The 12,387-nt window shown below is 39.8% G+C and overlaps 1 protein-coding gene across 7 annotated transcripts in view; it reads right to left on the bottom strand.

Annotated features, from left to right (window-relative positions):
- Positions 1-12,387, bottom strand: part of CRIP3 (cysteine rich protein 3) — a 34,462-nt gene that overhangs the window by 4,931 nt on the left and 17,144 nt on the right. For 5 of the 7 annotated variants that reach the window (XM_037154317.2, XM_053668288.1, XM_053668286.1 and 2 more), the window contains exons 3-4: positions 9,059-9,246; positions 8,198-8,306 (exon numbers count right to left, since the gene is read on the bottom strand). The gene's annotated coding sequence lies outside the window, so the exon portion shown is untranslated. Of the gene's footprint in view, positions 1-8,197; positions 8,307-9,058; positions 9,247-11,318; positions 11,963-12,387 lie in introns of those variants that run through there. The other 2 variants (XM_053668285.1, XM_053668284.1) reach the window with 2 other exon arrangements.

The following is a 12,387-nucleotide window of genomic DNA, read 5'->3' as shown; positions in this document are numbered from 1 at the left end:
AATAGACTTCCAGGAAATCCAGGAAGCTCAGAGAGTCCCAAAGAAGTTGGAGCCAAGGAGGAACACACCAAGGCACATCATAATTACATTAGCCAAGATTCAAATGAAGGAGAGAATCCTAGAAGCAGCAAGAGATAAGGGACCAGTCACCTACAAAGGAGTTCCCATCAGACTGTCAGCTGATTTCTCAAAAGAGACCACACAGGCAAGAAGGAGCTGGAAAGAGGTTTTCCAAGTCATGAAATCCAAAGACCTACAACCAAGATTGCTCTATCTAGTAGAGCTTTCATTTAGAATGGAAAGGCAGATAAAGTGCTTCTCAGAAAGTTCAAAGAGTTCATCATCACCAACGCTTATTATATGAAATGTTAAAGGGACTTACCTAAGAAAAAGAAGATAAAAAAGATGAACAGTGAAAGAAAAGCAAACTCACAGTTATTAAGAACCACACCTAAAACAAAAGTAAACTAAGAGGACAGCTAGATCAGGAGCATACCATAGAAATGAAGATCACATGGAGGGTTAGCAGCAGGGGAGTGGGAGAAGGAGAAGGGGGGAGAAGGTACAGAGAATAAGTAGCATAGACGGTAGGTAGAAAATAGATGGGGGGAGGGCAAGAATAGTAGGGGAAATATAGAATCTAAAGAACTTGAGACACGTGGTCATAAACTAAAGGGGGGACTGGTGGGGGGAGGGGGTGTACAGGGTGGAGGGGAATGAAGGGGGTATACAACAACTGTAATTGCATAATCAATAAAATAAAATAATTTTCTGCTTAAAAAAATACTATGGAAAAAAAAGTAATAGCAAGTGTTAGTGAGGATATGGCACAATTGGATCCCTCATACACTGTTGATGGGAATGTAAGAGTAGACTCTTAGAAAAGAGTCTGGCAATTCTTCAGAAAATTAAACATAGAGTTACCATATTATCCAGCAATTGCAGTCCTAGGTATGTACCTAAGAGAAATGAAAGCATTTGTCCCCACAAAAACTTGTACATGAATGTTCACAGTACTTCCACTGACAATAGCTAAAAGCTGGAAACAACCCAACTGACAAAATGTGGTATAACCATGAGAGAATATCACTCAGCTATAAAAAGGAATGAAGCACTGATACATGCCACTAACATGAACCATAAAAACATTGTTAAGTGAAGGAAGCCAGACGCATATCACCACACATTTTGTGATTCCATTTACATGAAATGTCTAGAATAGGAAAATCCATGAAAACAGAGATTAGTGGTTGGTTGCTTGGGGTTTGGGGAAGGGGCAATTGGGAGTATCTGCTAATGCATATGAGGTCTCTTTACAAGGAGATGAAAATGATCTGGAATTAGACAGTGGTGATAGTTGTGCAACCTAATGAATATACTAAAAAAAAGAATTATATACCTCAAAAGAGTAAAATTTATGGTATACAAATATCTCAATGTTTGAGTATAATATAATGTCTCAATAATAATGATGTGATAATAATAATGCCTGAAGTGAACTACTTTATTTTTTTTTTAAAGGCTAATTGAGCGTAGGCCTATGAACCAACGGATCGCAGTTCGATACCAAGTCAGGGCACATGCCTGGGTTGCAGGCCAGTTCCCAGCAGGGGACACATGAGAGGCCACCATACATTGATATTTCTCTCCCTCTCTCCTTCCCTTCCCCTCTAAAGATAAAGAAATAAAATTTAAAAAAAAAACACAATAAAGATTAAATTAAGAAAAAGAAAAATGACACATCAAAAAAAAAAAAAAAGGCTAGCTTAGCAAATGAGGGACTGAAGAGTGACTTGGTTACATTGTACTCCAGCAGAGTAGACAACCCCTTGATGAAGTATCATGGTGAGATGAAGATTTTTCTGGAGTAAGTTCCTCTGTTTTGTGAAGTAAGTAAGGGCTGCAGTGCTGTGCCCTGCTCGGTGAAATAAGTCCTATTTGTGTCTAAAATCCAATTCCCTCTCTGAACTTTAGTCGCCTCAACTGGACAATGAGGATAGGACTGGTGTCTATGAACTTCCACTCAACATTCCTGTTTCTCTCACTTGTCTTCATCAGTACTTTTTGCTTATAAGACTTGTTTTATCCTCCTCACTGATTTCTAAACGTGGAAGGCTTGCACACTGTGAAAGAAACTTGTACACTTTCTCATTATTTATTTTTTTTAAAGATTCTATTTTATTTTAGAGGAAAAGTGAGGGAGAAAAAGGAGAGAAACATGGAGGTGTGGTTGCCTCCTGAGCGCCTCCTACTGGAGACCTGACCTGGCCTGCAACCCAGGAAAGTGCCCTGACTGGGAATCAAACTGGCGACCCTTTGGTTTGCAGTCTGGCGCTCAGTCCTCTGAGCCACACCAGCCAGGGCCCTCATTATTTACTTCTTGTTTTGAGGAATATTTCAAGATCCTTAGATTTATCACTGTTCCTTGAAGGGCTTCTTCTTCTTCTTTTTTTTTTTTAACAAACTTAAAAAATATGTTTTAGTCTCCACCAATATTCTACTCTCAGGTTTCTGTCTCATTTGTTTCTTCTTGAAGGCAGCAGCTTGAAGTTCACTGCCTTTGTTCTCTATGATGCTAATGGAGAAGGCCCCACTCCAGGAGGTTGGGAGGACTTAATTTTTGTATTTATTCTCAGATATGCGGCTTCCTTTAGGAAGGGCCAGCTTCATCTGCCCAAGGATCTATCCTCAGCATTTCCAGCATACATCAGATAATCCTTTTTGAATACTCTCTAGCTCTTTCTGATTTGGATCACACTGTACACATGCCTCAGCCTCCTAGACAGGTCATCTTTGCCCTAGGATCCAGCACAGGGCTCCACTAGAAGATACAGGTATCAGAGCGTGAATACCATGCTGCTTTTACACAGCTTTCAATGTCATTGGGCAAATGTTTTACTGTTCCCCATCTTCTGTGGTCTTCCTGTACTGTATGGCCACAACAAACATAGTATCCTTCACTCTTCCATTTCACTACTTAAGAAAAAGTAGTGGTGGCTCCTCCTTTTCAAATATTTGCTATCTATTTGCAGATACAGCAAATCAAATATTCCATTATTCTGACTCTAAAAGAGGCTTTGTAAAGAATGCTAATAGGGAAGATTAACATTTCTTGTAGGAATGATTTGCACTTACTGACGGTGGCTATTTTAAATGCTTTGTGTGACTAAAGCCTATAAAATGATGTTTTATAACAAATACCACAAATGGTAAGTCTCGATGACTGCAGGTACAATAGTCCCTTTATCCACAGGGGATAAGGTCCAAGATCCACCAGTGGATGCCTGAAACCACAGATAGTAAGTATTGAACCCTATATATTCCATGTTTTTCTTATACATAGTTGCCTATGATAAAGTTTAATTTATAAATTAAACACAGTAAGAAATTATTAATAACATAATAAAACAATTATAACAACAGAAGCAAAATAAGGATTACTTCAACACAAGCACCATGGTACAGCAATGATCATAACTGAGATGGCTACTAAGTGACTAAAAGACTGTTAGTACATAGGACAGTTGACACCCCAGGAGGGATGAAATGGGACTACATGAAATTTCATTATCCTACTCAGAACAGTGCACAATTTAAAACTTCATAATTGTTTATTTCTGGAAATTTCCATTTAGTATTTCAGACTGTCATGGCTGACTGCAGGTAACTGAAACTGCAGACAAGGGGAACTACTGTATTACCTACTCAGTTGTCAGGGTGCAGTTTGTGTCATCCCTTATAAGAAGGTAGTCCCTTCCTTTATAACGATGACTGTCCCTTGGTGATCTCTACTCCCTGCTTTTTCCTGCACAGAATCTGTAATGTTATTTTACACTTTTTTACTTGTCTTTCTTCAGTTGACAGGATTGACTAGCTTATTTATGTGTCTGTAGTACTAAATATAGTGTGGATGCCCAGTAAATGACTATTGTTATTAAAATCTCCTTCTATCACTTTTTCCTTCATCTGTTTTTAAATTCTATTGTTAGCTAGATGTATATTTTAGGATAGTTCTGTTTTCTTGATTAATTGACCCCTTTACTGTTGTTGTTAGGCAAGAAAAAAGCTTTCCAACTCTAGATGAGTGGTGGTAAATATAATTACTTCAAATACCTGAGGGCTATCGTGTAGAAGAGGTATGAGGGGTACTACCAAGACCCCTGGCTAGAGGGGTCTTAGTAGATAAATACGAGAAGGCTGATTTGGATTCAGTCCAAGAAAAAACTATCTAATAGAGTACAAACATAGAGTGCTGTTTCAGACAGTAGTGAACTTCCTGTCTCTGGACGTTGTAAGTAATGCTGCACAACAAACCAACTGAATGTCAGTATTGCAGAAGGGATGTAAGAAGGACCTCTGAGGTTTTGCCACAAATTGACAATATATGCTTTTGTGATTCCATTCCCAAAGAGGAATTTGAAATCTGTGTTGGGAAGAAAGCATTGCTAAAATAGTAACAGCTACTACCTAGAGAGTGCCAGATATAGGTACTGTACTTGTTGTTTCTGACCCTACAATAACCTAATGAAGAGTTTAAATGTTACATTACCAAGTGTACAGTAAAGTAGCTTGGAGAAGTTAAGAAATTTGTTCAGTATCATAGAGACCCAAGCATTCTGATTATAGAGCTCATACTCTTTCTGCTCTATGCTACTAAGCATGGTTTCTGCTAAGCTGCCCATGTGTTTCATTCTGAAAGGGTACTATACTTGCCTGTGCAGCGTGTCTATACCTACAGATAAAAGGGTCTATACTGGTAAATAATGGGTCGAAATGCAAGAGGCAGGCAGGAAAATGCCATTAAAACTTCCATGGCTTCTTAGTGCCCTAGACATAAAGTTTTTTGTTTTATTTTAATATATTTTATTGATTATGCTATTAGTCATCCCACACCCATCCCCCCTTTAGTTCATGTCCATGTGTCATACTTATAGGTTCTTTAGCTTCTACATTTCCCATACTATTCGTGCCCTCCCTATTTTCTCCCCACCATCTATACTTATTCTCTGTACCTTTTCCCCTTCTCTCCCCCTCCTACTCCCCTGTTGCTAACCCTCCATGTGATTTCCATTTCGGTGGTTCTGTTCCTGTTCTAGTTGTTTGCTTAGTTTGTTTTTGTTTTAGGTGTGGTTCTTAATAACTGTGAGTTTGCTGTCAATTTACTGTACATGTATTTTATATTCTTTTTCTTAGATAAGTAAGTCCCTTTAACATTTCATATAATAAGGGCTTGGTGATGATGAACTCCTTTAACTTGACCTTATCTGAGGAGCACTTTATCTGTCCTTCCATTCTAAATGAAAGCTTTGCTGGATAGAGCAATCTTGGTTGTAGGTCCTTGCCTTTCATGACTTGGAATACTTCTTTCCAGCCCCTTCTTGCCTGCAAGGTCTCTTTTGAGAAATCAGCTGACAGTCTGATGGGTACTCCTTTGTAGGTTACTCTCTCATTACCCCTTGCTGCTTCTAGGATTCTCTCCTTTATTTTAATCTTGGCTAATATAATTATGATGTGCCTTAGTGTGTTCCTTCTTGGGTCCAACTTCTTTGGGACTCTCTGAGCTTCCTGGATTTCCTGGAAGTGTATTGCCTTTGCCAGGCTGACGAAGTTCTCCTTCGCTATTTGTTCAAATAAGTTTTCCACTTGTTGCTCTTCCTCTTCTGGTACCCCTATAATTTGGATGTTGGAACGTTTAAAGATGTCCTGGAGGTTCCTAAGCCTCTCCTCATTTTTAAAAATTCTTGTTTCTTCATTCTTTTCTGTTTGGTTGTTTCTTTCTTCCTTCTGGTCCATTCCATTGATTTGAGTCCCAGTTTTCTTCCCATTGCTACTGGTTCCTTGTGCATTTTCCTTCATTTCATGTAGTGTAGCCTTCATCTTCCTATCTAATTTGTGACCCAAGTCAACCAATTCTGTGAACATCCCGATTACCAGTGCTTTAAACTGTGCATCTGGTAGAAGGGCTATCTCTTTGTTGCTTAGTTGTATTTGCTGTGGAGCTTTGATCTGTTCTCCCACTTGGGCTGTTTTTTTGGTCTTGTTGTACCTGTTATGCATGAGGGGCAGAGCCCTAGGTGTTCACCAGGGTGGGGCAACCCAGTTGCTGGGTTGTGAGGCTGTATGTGGAGGTGGGGTCAGAGAAGGAACAATGGCACTTGCTCAGCTCTCTGTCAGACTTCAGTCCCCTTCGCTGCTTCCCCCAAGCAAACTGGGCCCTTCTGGTGCTGATTCCCATTTGGGTGGGCTTGTATACATTCTAGGACCCTGTGGGTCTCTCCAAGGAACTCTCCTGTGAGGCTGGGAGTCTCTCCCTGTGCCTCAACTCCCAAAGGTGTTTTCAATTGGTGTTTTGAGGCTTTATTTCCTGGCACTGGGACCCTGGGTTGTGCAGTCTGTCTTGCTACCCAGTTTCGCCTGGTTTATCTGTGTGCAAATGTGGGCCCGCCCAGTCAGCCACCTTGTGCGCCATGCCCTGCTTTACAATCCGCTGCTTTGCTGGGTCTGCCAGCTGCCCCCTGTGTGCTCAGGGTCCACCCACAACTGTCTTGCACACCCAGTACAACCACTTTTTGTATCTCGATCCTTCTCCACCAGGACTGACTCTACCCCTCCTACCAGTCTGGATGAATGTGTCTGTCTTTTAACTCCTTGGTTGTCCGACTTCCATACAGTTCAATTTTCTGTCAGTTCTGGTTGTTGTTTTGTTTCTAAATTATTGTTGTCCTTAATTTTGGTTGTGTGAGGAGGCACAGTGTGTCTACCCATGCCTCCCTCTTGGCCAGAAGTCCTACAGTTTTTTTCTAAACTTTTATTTATTTATCTTTAAAAGGGAAGGGAAGGAGAGAAGGAGAGAAATATCAATGTATGGTTGCTTCTGGTGCATCCCCTGCTGGGAACTGGCCTGCAACCCAAGCATGTGCCCTGACAGGGAATTGAACCACGATCTTTTGGTTCGCAGGCCCATGCTCAATCCACTGAGCTACACCAGCCAGGGCAGTCCTATAGTTTTTAACTTGGCTCCAGGAGCCTCCAACCTTTCCAGTCTTCTAGCTATTTCTTCTGTTGCATCAACCACTCCCCCAACCTCCCATCAAGCTAAATGAGCTGCCCACACTCTTTCCTGCATCAGGGCCTTTGCAAATGCTATCTCTTTTCTGGAAACTTTCTTCCTCACTATTATCACCTCACTAATTCCTACCTAACCATAGCTTCTCCTCACCTATTCAATACAGGCTATTGGCCTCAGGCAGTCTCTCATTTAGTATCCTGTCCTGGAGCACAGAGGGAATACGGTCTTATGTCAGTTGTGTTTTTCCTGACTGAATGCTGAACAAAATGTGAAAAAAAAAAAAGGCAAATGGAGACCTATGATAAACGATGAGTTAGTGGAAGAGTAAAATAGGTTTGCTCCCCACCCCCAGTCTAGGCTTTGTCTACCCCTTGGTCTACGTGCTTCATGAGGGCACAGACCAGGACTGCTTTGCCAACCACTATGTATGCTTCCACTGCTTGTTCAATCTTTGGAACACAGTGTTCAACAAATACTTGCTGGTGAATGAATGTTAAATGTTATACACAAATTTTCCTTAAGTGTGAGTAGATGAGGGCTGATGGGATAGATGTGGGATTAGGAAGGGCATGGTAGGGGTTGAGAGTTTTGTTACAACAAAAGCCCTGGAGCAAGGGAAACTCAGCTGTTTAGAAGTAAGAACTCAGGAATTTGTTTCTTTATATATATAAGGATCTGCATGTATGATGCAAAATGGAGGATGATTTAAACTGATTTTGATTATAAATACTAGGTAACTATTAAAGTAAAAAGATAACTGAAATTTTCCTTTGGCAGGAAACCAGCCCCACTGACTACAGTAATTCTCAAGAACTTACTAATTAAGCTTAATTAGCAGGTAGCACAATTACGTCTATCATCAAACATATGGCAAATAAGAGAATGTGGGAAAGTGTTATGTAAGCTGTAAAGCACCTTACAAATATGACTGCTTGTTATGTGTCAGGTTACCGCTGAATTGAGTGTCAGATGACAACTATATAAACTCACTTTATATCTTTGTAGACTTCTTCAGGTACATGGCCATATGCTTGTGACTTTTAAGACATTATCAGAAACTTTGTTCCTAACTGACCTTTTTGAAAGGTTTCACTCATTTCTGGAATATTAATGAAAAATCAGCCTTACCTCTTTAATGTGTTTCTTAACTTTTATTACTCATAATCCTTGTGCTTTCTCATCTCTTCTGAATATACTCTCTCCAACTAGAAGGCTTTACTTTCTGTAGTTCATATTACTTTAAAAAATAAAAAGTAAAAATAGAAACATATACAAACAGACTGTAATGCTTTCTAAAACATACACTAATATTCCTGTCTGGAGAGAATTGCTGCTATATAATCATACATTATTTATGGTTCTTGCAAGAGTCTGATTTTTTCCCCCCTTGTTTTCCAGCATCAACTTGCCATCACACAAACTTGTTGAGAGAACTTTGTACATAGCTATTGATATTTGTGGTTAGCTGCTCAAGGCTACAAGTTGAGTGGACTACATTTTGTAAATCAGTAACATCAGCTGGACTAATTCAGGATCAAGACTGCAAGAAAGGATCCCCTGCCCCTTTGCCATGGCTACCTTCAACCTACACTCATGAAGAAATTACCAACAGCTTTAAAAGATTGCTTTCCATGCACAGATGTATTTGGCTTCTTAATTACCACTTGGAAATGTATATTTCATCTGAAAGTATATAAAAATAACTACCTCTAAATAATTTGCAGCATGAAAAATATATCCACATGCTGGAAACTGAGAAGAAAAAGGAGAGTTGGTGGCTAGCTCTTTAAACCAAGGATAATACTCCTTGGTGTAAACTATCAGAAATTTCATCTTCTTACTAAAGTCTAGGGGGTAATTTGTTTACAATATATAAGAATAGGCCTCACACCACCTCACCCCCAAAAAGAATAGTCCTTCCAGGTCATGAGACTATGTAAATGGAACTAAAACTGTAATCTGATTAATTAGGACAGTGCAAATGCTTACCTTTATATAGAGAATATTTCAGTTCCTCCATGAAGCTCAAGGTCAGAGAATTAGGAGTCAATTTCCAGCCTCTTGCCAAATCCAGAATGACTGGGCTTTTACTCATCTTCCAAACTTCTGAAACAGGAAGAGCTGTAAGATCTTTATTTCTGACCTGGCTGGTGTGGTTCAGTAGACTGAGTGTTGGCCTGCGAACCAAAGGGTCACCAGTTCAATTCCCAGTCTAGGGAACATGCCTGGGTTGTGGGACAGGCATGGTAGGAGGTCTGCGAGAGGCAACCACACATTCATGTTTCTCTCCCTTTCTCCCTTCTCCTCTCTAAAAATAAATAAAATCTTTAAAAAAGACTTATTTCTAATCTCTTACTAGCTCCCCATCCCAACCACCATTAAGAAAAAAAAAGGATAAATGAAAATTACCAGTATCTTAGTAGGGATAAGAACTTGAACATCCATCTCTTGATAAGCAGCTACAAAAAAGAAATGGCTACAAAGAAGGCACTGAATCTCTGCATCTCTATAGGGGACATTTTATTTTCTACGCAGAAGCATTTCCTTTGGAGAATCTCATTTTGTCCCATTCCATAGTAATTCAAATTAGTTTAGATTGTTCAGTAAAGTAGACTCTGCCTTCTCATGGTGAGCTTACAACCAGGGCCTGGTGAGTGCTTCACCTACTTCGCCACGGTAATTGTTCAGGGATAGAAATGTGGCCCAAGTCACATTAATCAACATCTTCCCTAAGACTTCTTGGTATTATAAGGAAAGATACATTCTCATTTTCTAGAGAGAAGCCTATAAGGACCATGGTAGCTTGAGTGTACAGGAGCTATCTTACCCCCGAGTGGACAGATAATGAGGCAAGCAGAGTTGAGGAAATGGAAAAGACAGAGTCCTGATGACATCTTTTAACCTCCTAGATCTACCTCTACCTCAGTTTCTCAGTTACCAAGGCATAAATTACCACCTATCCATTTTTTCTTCAGCTTGTTTGGGAACCAAAAGACTCCTGATACAACATGGACGTTTTATACAGGTAGAAGTGCTCCTTTTTGGAATTTAGAATTATATCATGTTGTGTAAAATTTTGACACTGTAGCTTCATATACATATTTTCTTAATGCATGACTTTCAGGATAATGTTTAAGAAAAAAACCTAAAGCCCTGGCTGGTGTAGCTCAGTGGATTGAGCATGGGCCCGCGAACCAAACAACCTCGGTTCGATTCCCAGTCAGGGAACATGCCTGGGTTGCAGGCCAGTTCCCAGCAGGGGACGTATGAGAGGCAAGCATACATTGATATTTCTCTCCCTCTCTTCTTCCCTTCCCCTTTAAAGATAGATAAAGAAAATCTTTATAAAAAGACTAAAATATAATATATAAGAAATGGATTTTAGACAAGTAATCCAATTAAAAGTGGGCAAAGGATATGGATAGTTCCCCAAAGAAGATATTAAAATGGCCAATAAAACACATGGAAAGATACTCAACATTATTAGTCATTAAAGAAACGCAAATCAAACCATAAGGAGATAACATTCCATACCCACTAGAATGACTATAAGGGAAAAAAAAAGTACTGGAAAAGATGTGGAGAAAATGAAACAAACATTTCTGGTAGAAATAAAAAGTGGTGTAATTGCTGTGGAAAACAATTCAATAGACTGTCCATACTACCCAAAGCAATCTATAGATTCAATGCAATGCCTATTGAGATACCAATGGTATATGTCAGAGAACTGGAACAAAAATTTATATGGCACTACAAAAGACCCTGAATGGCCACAGCAATCTTGAGAAAGAAGAACAAAGTTGGATGAACTATACTACCTGATATCAAACTATATTACAAGGTTATAGTAATCAAAACAGCCTGGTGCTGGCATAAAAACATATATATATATATATGCAGATCAACAGTACAGAATAGAGAGCCCAGAAATAAACCCATGCCATTATACTCAGTTAATATTAATTAATATTAATCAAAAACATACAATAAAGTAAAGATAGCTGGGAAAATTGAATAGATAAATTTAAAAAAGTGAAACTAGAACACCTTCTGACATCATACACAGTAATAAACAAAATGGATTAAAGATTTTTGGACTTCTGCCAAGATGGAGGCATAGGTGGAGACGTCATGCTTTCTCACACAGCCAAGTTTAGAGACAAGAAAATATTAGCAACAGAAAACACATCCAGAACACAGAAAATTGAACTTTTTGGAAGTCTGATAATAACGAATGCTTTAGCCTGACCTGTAAGAGGCGCAAAACCAGCAGCTGGCAGAGCGGGGTTGCACAGGAAAACTCGGTCAGACGGACTCAGGCGCGAGGATCCCAGGCGTGGGATTACAAAGGGTGGATCCAGTGAGCGACCTGCATATCCGGCGAGGACGCAGGGCGGCGGGTTGACTGTGGTGGCACATCCCTGCACAGAATGGCCAGCGAGGGAGTGGGCAGTGAGACGGGACCAAAGGAAACTGGGACTCAAATCAAGGGAGTGAACCAGAAGGAAGGAAAAAAATGACCAAACAGGAAAATATGAAGAAACAAGAAATCAAAAAAATGAGGAGAGGCTTAGGAACCTCCAGGACATCTTTAAATGCTCCAACATCTGAATTATAGGGGTACCAGAAGGGGGAAAGGAACAGCCACCAGTGGAAAACTTATTTGAACAAATAATAAAGGAGAATTTCCCCAATCTGGCAAATGAAATACACTTCTAGGAAATCCAGGAAGCTCAGAGAGTCCCAAAGAAGTTGGACCCAAGAAGGAACACACCAAGGCACATCACAATTACATTAGCCAAGATTAAAATGAAGGAGAGAATCCTAGAAGCAGCAAGAGCTAAGGGGACAGTCACCTACAAAGGAGTTCCCATCAGACTGTCAGCTGATTTCTCAAAAGAGACCTTACAGGCAAGAAGGAGCTGGAAAGAGGTTTTCCAAGTCATGAAATCCAAAGACCTACAACCAATATTGCTCTATCCAGCAAAGCTTTCATTTAGAAGGGAAGGACAGATAAAGTGCTTCTCAGATAAGATCAAGTTAAAGGAGTTCATCATCACCAAGCCCTTATTATATGAAATGTTAAAGGGATTTACCTAAGAAAAAGAAGATAAAAAAGATGAACAGTGAAAGGACAGCAAACCCACAGTTATTAACAACCACACCAAAAACAAAAGCAAACTAAGAGGACAGCTAGATCAGGAGTATACCATAGAAATGAAGATCTCATGGAGGGTTAGCAGCAGGGGAGTGGAAGGAGGAGAAGGGGGGAGAAGGTACAGAAAATAAGTAGCATAGATGGTAGGTAGAAAATAGAT

Source organism: Artibeus jamaicensis, unplaced genomic scaffold, assembly GCF_021234435.1.
Source record: "Artibeus jamaicensis isolate MK-2021 breed Jamaican fruit bat unplaced genomic scaffold, CSHL_Jam_final contig_484, whole genome shotgun sequence".
Taxonomy (NCBI): Eukaryota; Metazoa; Chordata; class Mammalia; order Chiroptera; family Phyllostomidae; genus Artibeus; species Artibeus jamaicensis.
This window is presented reverse-complemented; position numbering and strand designations above follow the sequence as displayed.